Below are 11,001 nucleotides of genomic sequence, written 5' to 3' on the forward strand. Positions count from 1 at the left end.
ATGAAATCTAAGATGGGATCCATGTATGAAAACAAAGTATGGACTTTGGTTGACTTGCCCAATGATCGGCAAGCCATTGAGAATAAATGGATCTTTAAGAAGAAGACTGACGCTGATGGTAATGAACTGTCTATAAAGCTCGACTTGTTGCGAAAGGTTTTCGACAAGTTCAAGGGGTTGACTACGATGAGACTTTCTCACCCATAGCGATGCTTAAGTCTATCTGAATCATGTTAGCAATTGCCGCATTTTATGATTATGAAATTTGGCAAATGGATGTCAAAACTACATTCCTGAATGGATTTCTGGAAGAAGAGTTGTATATGATGCAACCAGAAGGTTTTGTCGATCCAAAAGGTGCTAACAAAGTGTGCAAGCTCCAGCAATCCATTTATGGACTGGTGCAAGCATCTCGGAGTTGGAATAAACACTTTGATAGTGTGATCAAAGCATATGGTTTTATACAGACTTTTGGAGAAGCCTGTATTTACAAGAAAGTGAGTGGGAGCTCTGTAGCATTTCTGATATTATATGAAGATGACATATTATTAATTGGAAATGATATAGAATTTTTGGATAGCATAAAGGGATACTTGAATAAAAGTTTTTCAATGAAAGACCTCGGTGAAGCTGCTTACATATTGGGCATCAAGATCTATAGAGATAGATCAAGACGCTTAATTGGACTTTCACAAAGCACATACCTTGATAAAGTTTTGAAAAAGTTCAAAATGGATCAGGCAAAGAAAGGGTTCTTGCCTGTATTACAAGGTGTGAAGTTGAGTCAGACTCAATGCCCGACCAGAGCAGAAGATAGAGAGAAAATGAAAGATGTTCCCTATGCTTCAGCCATAGGCTCTATCATGTATGCAATGCTGTGTACCAGACCTGACGTATGCTTAGCAATAAGCTTGGCAGGTAGGTACCAAAGTAATCCAGGAGTGGATCACTGGACAGCGGTCAAGAACATCCTGAAATACCTGAAAAGGACTAAGGATATGTTTCTCGTTTATGGAGGTGACAAAGAGCTAGTCATAAATGGTTACGTCGATGCAAGCTTTGACACTGATCCGGACGATTCTAAATCGCAAATCGGATACGTGTTTTTATTGAGCGGTGGAGCTGTAAGTTGGTGCAGTTCTAAACAAAGCGTCGTGGCGTGATCTACATGCGAAGCGGAGTACATAGCTGCTTCGGAAGCAGCAAATGAAGGAGTCTGGATGAAGGAGTTCATTTCCGATCTAGGTGTCATACCTAGTGCATCGGGACCAATGAAGATCTTCTGTGACAATACTGGTGCAATTGCCATGGCAAAGGAATCCAGATTTCACAAGAGGACCAAGCACATCAAGAGACGCTTCAATTCCATCCGGGACCAAGTCCAGGTGGGAGACATAGAGATTTGCAAGATACATACGGATCTGAATGTTGTAGACCCGTTGACTAAGCCTTTTCCACGAGCAAAACATGATCAGCACCAAGACTCCATGGGTGTTAGAATCATTACTGTGTAATCTAGATTATTGACTCTAGTACAAGTGGGAGACTGAAGTAAATATGCCCTAGAGGCAATAATAAAGTTATTATTTATTTCCTCATATCATGATAAATGTTTATTATTCATGCTAGAATTGTATTACCCGGAAACATGATACATGTGTAAATACATAGACAAACATAATGTCACTAGTGTGCCTCTACTTGACTAGCTCATTAATCAAAGATGGTTATGTTTCCTAACCATAGACATGTGTTGTCATTTGATTAACGGGATCACATCATTAGGAGAATGATGTGATTGACTTGACCCATTCCGTTAGCCTAGCACTTGATCATTTAGTATGTTGCTATTGCTTTCTTCATGACTTATACAAAGTTCCTACAACTATGAGATTATGCAACTCCCGTTTACTGGAGGAACACTTTGTGTGCTACCAAAACGTCACAAAGTAACTGAGTGATTACAAAGGAGCTCTACAGGTGTCTCCGAAGGTACATGTTGGGTTGGCGTATTTCGAGATTAGGATTTGTCACTCCGATTGTCGGAGAGGTATCTCTGGGCCCTCTCGGTAATGCACATCACTATAAGCCTTGCAAGCAATGTAGCTAATGAGTTAGCTACGGAATGATGCATTACGTAACGAGTAAAGAGACTTGCCGGTAACGAGATTGAACTAGGTATTGGATACCGACGATCGAATCTCGGGCAAGTAACATACCGATGACAAAGGGAACAACGTATGTTGTTATGCGGTTTGACCGATAAAGATCTTCGTAGAATACGTAGGAGCTAATATGAGCATCTAGGTTCCACTACTGGTTATTGACCGGAAACAGTTCTAGGTCATGTCTACATAGTTCTCTAACCCGTAGGGTCCACACGCTTAATGTTATGATGACAGTTTTATTATGAGTTTATAAGTTTTGATGAACCGAAGGTTGTTCGGAGTCCCGGATGTGATCACGGACATGATGAAGAGTCTCGAAATGGTTGAGACATAAAGATTGAAATATTGGACGACTATATTCGGACATCGGAAGTGTTCCGGGTGATTTTGGAGAAAACCGGAGTGCCGGAGGGTTACCGGAACCCCCCGGGAACTAATGGGCCTTGTTGGGCCCTAGTGGAGAGAGAGGGGGTCCGGCCAGGGCAAGAGGCGCGCCCCCTCCCCTTGAGTCCGAATAGGACAAGGAAGGGGGGGCAGCGCCCCCCTTGCCTTTCCCCTCTCCCACTCCTTCCTTCCCCCTCCCTCTTGGACTAGGAAAGGGAGGGGCAAACCTACTTGGAGTAGGTTTCCCCCTCCTAGGGCGTGCCACCCCCTTGGCCGGCCCCCTCCTCCTCCCCCTTTATATACGGAGGACGGGGGCACCTCTAGACACACAAGTTGATCTTCGTGATCGTTCCTTAGCCGTGTGCGGTGCCCCCCTCCACCATATTCCACCTCGGTCATATCGTTGCGGTGCTTATGCGAAGCCCTATGTTGGTAGAACTTCATCATCGTCACCACGCCGTCGTGCTGACGGAACTCATCCCCGACACCCTACTGGATCGTAGTCCGGGGATCGTCATCGAGCTGAACGTGTGCTGAACTCGGAGGTGTCGTACGTTCTGTACTTCGATCGGTCGGATCGTGAAGACGTACGACTACATCAACCGCGTTGTCATAACGCTTCCGCTTACGGTCTACGAGGGTACGTGGACAACACTCTCCCCTCTCGTTGCTATGCGTCACCATGATCTTGCGTGTGTGTAGAATTTTTTTTTGAAATTACTACGTTCCCCAACACAATCGTCTCAAGAAAAAAAATGAAATATAGGGCGCCTGCTAGAGTGGCTCGGGCGCGCTTTATTTTGCGGCGGCCGCTGGAGCCAGCGCACCGCCGCGCGCAAAATCTGGCTCACCCAGCGCGATATTCTCACTTTTAACGTGCTGCGCGTTGCGCGCCTGTTGGAGATGCTCTTAGGCATTGAATTAACACACAGTTCCTTGATTGCACATTTCTAGACCAGGGTTGCAAGCAATCGTATAGCCGTACTGCTAGTAAAGCATCTCCAACAGGCGCGACAAAAGACGCGCGCGCGCGGAACTTTTTGCCGCGCTCCAGCGGTGGCGAGAAACGCTTGCGCGCGCGAAAAGGCGGCAGCTCGCGCATCATTTTTGGCGCACGGCTTCCAGCGCGCCTATAAAATGCGGCGCTTGCCACGCGCCTTCTCCACGACTCCGATTCCACTTCCTCTGCCACGCATCTTTTCCTCCTCCTCTGCCACGCGCGCCTCCACCGCTCCAACGCCCCGCCACCGACGCGCCACGATGCCGCCGCGCCGCCGAGGAGCGTCGGGCTTCCGCTGCTTCCGCCTGCGCCCCAACGGCGGGTACTACTCCGAGATACGCTCCGGCGATCTCCGGCTCGGCCTTGGCACCTACGGGACGGCGCACGAGGCCGCCCGCGCGTACGACACAGCGGCGTGGCGCCTAGGCAGGCCACGTGGGCAGATGAATTTTCAGGACGTCTACACGCTCCAGCAGGCGCTGGACGTCGCCCCGCCGCCTCGTCTTAACACGGCAGAAGACCGTGCGGAGCACGCTGAGCGGCAGCGCCGCCTCCTCGTCGCCCAGGAGGACGAGCGGGTCATGGGGGAGTGGCGCCGGCGCCACCCGGAGGACGTCGCCTACGAGCAATCCTACTGGGCAAGGCGCCGCGAGGAGGACACGCGAAGGCGCCGCAATTCGCGGTTGGAGAGGCGTCGGCGGAAGGCATTGGCGAATGCGCAGTCGGATATCGTTGCAGCAGGTGGGAGGTCGTTCTTCACGGAAAACGATGACCGTTGGTTGGACATATGGCTCGATACCTCGGACGACACCGACGAGTATGATGATGGTGATGATGATAGCGACTTGGAGTAGTTTCTATCTAGTTGCGCCGTAGTTTATCTATGCTTTCGAACTATCTATCTAGTTGCACCGATGTAAAATACTTTTGTATCGTTTTTTATTTATGCAATCTATCTAGTTTTTATTTATCTATGCTTCTGATTTATCTAAAAATAAAAAAAAATATTGTGTGCACGCTGCATTTTTTGCACGCTGCTGGAACGGCGTGCGCGCTGTATTTTAGCGTAGCTGCTGGAGCCAGCGCTGCGCGCCGCGCCAAACCAGGCGATGGACGCGCGGCAAACCAGTTTTTTGCGCGCGGCGCGTTCGGCGCCTGTTGGAGATGCTCTAAAGTAATCAACATGGTTCACCATTTTGCATACGGCAGTACCAATTTAGTGTTTTTATGCTTCTTGTGACGTTTCCTCACTTTCGCCGTCTAGCTGCTGCCCTTTGACACGCTTCTTGTTCGGCGGCGCCGCCACCCCCGCCGCCGTCGTCTGCCGCTGCTCGCGTGACTTCTTCACCATCTTCTCCATTGCCGGAGTTACGTAAGCCGTCGGCATGCGGCCGCATAAAGTCTGCCGCCGCATAATGGGGGCGCATCTAGCAGTCTGCAGCTGCCTCGTCGCCGCGCGCTGCTGCCTATGCGAGCTCATGCCGGCTAGGAAGCACGCGCGCCCCGTCGTCTCGTACTCCCGCCGGTCTTCCACGCTGGCGATAAGAATTGCAGCTCGTCCTCTAGCTCCTTGCAAATGGCGTCGCCGGCCATCCCCGGCGCCGAACGCTCTACGGCCTCCAGTCGGCCTTGCAGTATCCGTGCGCCCTCGGCATGTTGCCCGCAGTCGGCCGCCTCCCGCGCCGCCGCCATGTCCTCGGTTGCCTCCACGCGGACGCGCTCAGGCTCAACCTCCATGGACGGCTGCACGTCGCTGACCTCAACTGGCCTCTGGACAACGGCATCGTCTCCCGCGACGGCGGCCGCCTGCCCTGTCGCAGCATCTCGGTAAGTGCAACTCGCTTTGAGGCTTTGACCAGCCGGGTGACCTCATCGGCATCCTCGGCCCCTGGCACGTCCAGGAATATGAGGAGCCGCCTCTCCTCGTCGGCATAGAGCTCGCCGACGTCGACCGAGGCAGAACGCCCGCAGGAGTCCACCCGGTTGGCGTAGCGTCCAGATTTGACCGCCCGGACGAGCACGCCGGGATGCAAGCACATCACCGCGATGCGCAACTCCTGGACGACGACCGTGAGGAGCCCGCCGATGCACAGCGCGAACGATTCCTGGACGACCGCCTCGTTCTCGATGAAAGAAAATGTGCCGCCGGTCGCCTCCGCGATGGTCGGTGCCGAAGCCAAAGGCATGAACCGCCGGTGGCCGGGCTCCGGCGCCCGTGTACGTGAGCGAAGATGGCACGAGGCTGATGTAGTTGGGGGCGGCACCAGTGCCGTGTCTTCTTGGCGCGGTGAACGTGTCCTGCCCGTCGGAGAGAAGGATGATGCTAGCTACGGCGTTCACGTGCTGGCGGTCGCCGAGCACCTGGGCGGCCACGCGGAGCCCCTCGCCGATGTTAGTGGCGCCGTTTGCAGCGAGGGATTCCACGGCGCGCTTCGCCGCAGCCTTCCCCGCGTCAGACATGCGCACGAGGCGGATCAGGCGACTCGCGCTGCTGGAGAAGGACACCACGGAGAGGCGGTCGGCGGATCCAAGGTTGTCGATGACGAACCCCATGGCCTGCTTCAGCAGCGCCAGCTTGCGGCCGGACATGCTGCCGCTGACGTCGAGCACCGTCACGAGGTCCAGCGGCGCGCGCGCCGCCTCGGAGGCGGCCGAAGATGGCGCCCTGGCGTGCACGAGCACCGCGAAGTTTTCGCGGACCGCGGCCCTCGCGACGGCCGGGCACTCGCAGTGCGTCCTGAGGACAACCGCACCGGCGTTGGTCGCCGCCGCGGTCTGCGCCCCGACGGTCGGCTCGTCGTCATCGTACGTGAGGGGCGCCTGTTGGGACGAGGACGACGGCGACGATGAGGAGAACGGTGGTGCCCCTGCCTGGGCGGGGGCGTTCACGGCCGGCAAGACGGTCCAGGGCGCCTTGCAGAGCGGGCAGGTGTTGTTCCCGTGGGCGACGCTGGCGGAGATGCAGCTGAGGTGGAAGGCGTGGGAGCACTCCGCCGTGAAGCTGGCCTGGCCGCGGACCATGCCGCCGAGGCAGATGGCACACACGTCGGCATCGCCCGTGTCCGCCATGCAGATGCAGCAGCCAGCAGAGGAAGCTTTGGATCTGGTGCACGTACACGGAGGCTAATTGCTATGCCAGGGGCCGGTTTCTTCTCTGGTTGTTAGTTTGTTGGATGATGAAATCGGCGTATATATAGGGTTATACGTTGTAGATATGGAGAATGATTAACGGAATTAGTCCGGAAATTAAGGTGCGTAACCGGCGCGGAAACAAGGCGAAAATTTTCTTTCCATCTGCGCTTCCCGCAGGACGAATCCTTCCTTCTTCTTTTTGTGCCTGGAGAATCGTTCCTTTCCATGCATGTGGTACGTACCAATTTTTTGAACCAGGACTACGTTAAAAACTAGGATTATATCAAAATTACTAATAAGAAATACTCTTTGCAAAGAGCATTCCCACATTTGAGGTCATGAGCGCACTGTATGCGTGCCACTTGTTACAAACTGCGAGTTTTACCTTTTGTTTTATCACTTAAACTTTGCTTCAAATTTTCGAACCGTTTTCATCGTTGGATTCTATGCGTCGGGGTTTTAAAAAAAATGATCCTATGATAGGTTTAGACAAAAAAATCATTAACAAATTGAATGGAAAAAACCGAATTGGGAGCACGTTTTTTTTTCTTTTCGAAGAGGCACAACTGTGCCTCACACAGAAGTAAATCCGTGCCCCCACAAGAAGTAAATCCGTGCTAAAAAACACTTTTTTTTCATTTCGAGTAGCACGACCGTGCCTCACGCAAAAGCAAATCTGTATCTTCACCAGAAGTAAATCTGTGCTTCTTGCGGAAGAAAAAAAACATGTTTGTTTCCTTTTTCGAGGGCACGCTTGCGAAAGTAAATCCGTGCCTCCACGAGAATTAAATCTGTGTCTCCCAGAAGTAAAAAACACGTTTTTTCTCCTTTACGTGGAAGCAAATTCGTGCGCCTACGAGAAGTAAATCCATGCCTCTCGCGGAAGAAAAAAAGGAACCCCCTCCTTTTCGAGAGGCATGATTGTGCCTCTCGCGGAAGAAAAAAAACAAAACACATTTTTTTTCTTTTTCGTGAGACACGACTATGCCTCTTGCAGAAGCAAATCCATGTCTCTCGTGGAAGGTGAAGAAAAGGAAAACACATATTTTCCCTTTTCGAGAGGCACGTGCCTCTACGAGAACTAAATCCATGGCTCTCGCCAAGGGGTGTATTTTTTCGCCCAACGTTTTTTTGATCCAAAATGTAAGAAAAACCAGGGGAAAACCAAAAAGCCAAACTAAATGAAAAAACTTAGAAAGACTGAAAACGCATACAGAAAAACATAATAGAATTCAGAGGAAGCGTCCAGAGCACGACACGTGGCGGTGCTGAGAGCGCGCCGAGTGGCGTGCTCCCAACCCGCCCAAAGTGACCCTTGCGGGGGCTCTCGAAGGAGCAATCATTGTTCAGTTGCTCTCAAATTATGTACTGATCATTTCTTCGCCAGGCCCAACTGCAAGAGAAGGTCGAGCGGGCACGATCACGAAGATCGTGAACTGAGTGTAACTTACATGTTAGCTTTCTTGTGGTGGAACTAGCCCATTAGGGTTCAAGTCCGAGACTTGACACCGGTATACGCATTTTCTTGGATTTATTTTAGACCTTCGGCCATATTCCTTCAATGGGAGGAGATGTTTCCATCAATTATGAGGTGCCTGTGAGGGTAAGATGTGCATGCATGTGTTTATGGGCGTGTTTGGTTACCGTAGGCTATAGTAGCTGCATTGCATAGCCTTCTCAACCCAGTCTGGCTATGTAAATGCAGCCTCAAATGCACCATCTGCAAGTTGTTTGGTTGCCTGCATGTCCTCTTACCTGCATGGGCTGAACCATACTGCCTGATGTTTGGTTGCCTACATGTTAGTGGACAAACCCAAGGCATGGTGTTTGGTTGTATGCAAGGCCTGGTGTGTGGTAACCTCTTTGGCTAGTTGGTGAGGTTACCAGCACACTTCGACACAACCATGTAGCACACATCATAAGCAGAGCAGAGTATAAAACGGAGGATCAACTACTTAAGAGCGTATTCCAGATAAGCAGTACCACACTTCATAACAGTTCAAAGCATAAACCATAAATAGTTCAAAGCAGACTCAATAGTAATTAGAAAGGAGGTGCCTCGGCCCTACTCCTTGGCGGCGAAGGCTTCATCATGCTTCCCGCACTTGTTGACGACCTCAATGCCATCCTCGTCGAAGATGATGACCTTGAGGGTGTCGGGAGTGAGGAGCTTGAACGTCACCATGTAGCCGATCTTGATCTGACGAACGACTGCGTAGGTGGCCCAACCCTGATCCAGGGTCACCCTGCCGTTCGTCAGCTTCACCGTCACCTTCCAGGAGCAGCCGATGTCGTTCCTGAGCTTGAACTCCGTCGGCACCGCGACGAAGTGCTTGGTGAAGTCCAGGGGCATGGGGATGCACTCAAGCTTCGGTGCAAGGATGACCTTGCAGAAGTGAGTTGGGCCATCCTCCTCATGGTAGTGGCCATAGTTGCGGCGCTTGTTGCTGGGGATATCCTCCATGCGCTCGTCGTCGACAAGCTCAGGCGTCTTCGGGTCTTCGTCGGTGGTGGGCGGTGATAACCCATAAGTGTAGGGGGTCAATTGTAGCCTCTTTCGATAAGTAAGAGTGTCAAACCCAACGAGGAGCTAAAGGTAGAACAAATATTCCCTCAAGTTCTATCGACCACCGATACAACTCTACGCACGCTTGACGTTCGCTTTACCTAGAACAAGTATGAAACTAGAAGGACTTTGTAGGTGTTGTTGGATAGGTTTGCAAGATAATAAAGAGCACGTAAATAAAAAGTAGGGGCTGTTTAGATAAAAAACCAATAAATAAATATAGTGAGTGTGGAAAAGTGGTGGTAGGAGTTGTGAAATTGTCCCTAAGCAATTGACTACTTTACTAGACCGATAGCAAGTTTTATGTGGGAGAGGCATAAGCTAACATACTTTCTCTTCTTGGATCATATGCACTTATGATTGGAACTCTAGCAAGCATCCGCAACTACTAAAGATCATTAAGGTAAAACCCAACCATAGCATTAAAGCATCAAGTCCCCTTTATCCCATATGCCACCCCCTTACTCGGGTTTATGCTTCTGTCACTCAAGCAACCCACTAAGAGAATCATGAACATATTGCAACACCCTACATCAGGAATCCCTCACGCTTGCGCGACACGGAGGGCACAATAGGACAGCAACATAACCACAAGCAAATTAAACCAATCATAGCAATTCACTAATCACCGATAGGACAACGAAAATCTACTCAGACATCATAGGATGGCAACACATCATTGGATAATAATATGAAGCATAAAGCACCATGTTCAAGTAGAGGGTACAGCGGGTTGCGGGAGAGTGGAACGCTGAATATAGATGGGGGAAGGTGATGGAGATGTTGGTGAAGATGATGGAGGTGTTGGTGTAGATCGCGGTGATGATGATGGCCCCCAACAGCGTTCCGGCGCCACCGGAAGCAAGGGGGAGAGAGCCCCCTTCTTCTTCTTCTTCTTCTTCTTCTTCTTCTTCTTCCTTGACCTTCTCCTTAGATGGGAGAAGGGTTTACCCTCTGGTCCTTGGCTCCCATGGCGTGGGAGGGGCGAGAGCCCCTCCGAGATTGGATCTGTCTCTTTGTCTCTCTCTGTTTCTGCATTTTTGGGTTCTGCCCTTTCACCATTTCTTATATATCCGGAGATCCCTAACTCCGATTGGATTGAAACTTTCGCCCAGTTTTTTCTCCAAAAATTAGCTTTCTTACGGCAAAAGAAGAGCGTCAACCGCCTTACGGGGTGCCCACGAGGGTCAGGGGAGCGCCTGCCCCCCTGGGGCGCGCCCTCTGCCTCGTGCCCCCCTCGGGCACCGTCTCACGTTGGTTTTTCTTCTCAAAAATCATAAATATTCCAAAAAAAATTCTCCGTCCATTTTTATCCCGTTTGGACTCCGTTTGATATGGGTTTTCTGCGAAACATAAAACATGCAACAAACAGGAACTGGCACTGGGCACTGGATCAATATGTTAGTCCCAAAAATAGTATAAAAAGTTGCCAAAAGTATATGAAAGTTGAATAATATTGGCATGGAACAATCAAAAATTATAGATACGACAGAGACGTATCAGCATCCCCAAGCTTAATTCCTGCTCGTCCTCGAGTAGGTAAATGATAAAAAAGATAATTTTTGATGTGAAATGCTACCTAGCATAATCTTGATCATATGTCTAATCATGGCATGAATATTAAGACACGAGTGATTCAAAGCAATAGTCTATCATTTGACATAAGAGCAATAATACTTCGAGCGTACTAATAAAGCAATCATGTCTTTTCAAAACAACATGGCCAAAGAAAGTTATCCCTACAAAATCAT

The 11,001-nt window shown here is 50.4% G+C and overlaps 1 pseudogene; it reads right to left on the reverse strand.

The window, feature by feature from the left end:
* Positions 1-4,618: 4,618 nt before the first annotated feature.
* LOC123161618 (E3 ubiquitin-protein ligase WAV3-like) lies at positions 4,619-6,699 on the reverse strand (annotated as a pseudogene).
* Between the last annotated feature and the right edge of the window lie 4,302 nt (positions 6,700-11,001).

Source organism: Triticum aestivum, chromosome 7B (genome assembly GCF_018294505.1).
Source record: "Triticum aestivum cultivar Chinese Spring chromosome 7B, IWGSC CS RefSeq v2.1, whole genome shotgun sequence".
NCBI classification, from domain to species: Eukaryota; Viridiplantae; Streptophyta; class Magnoliopsida; order Poales; family Poaceae; genus Triticum; species Triticum aestivum.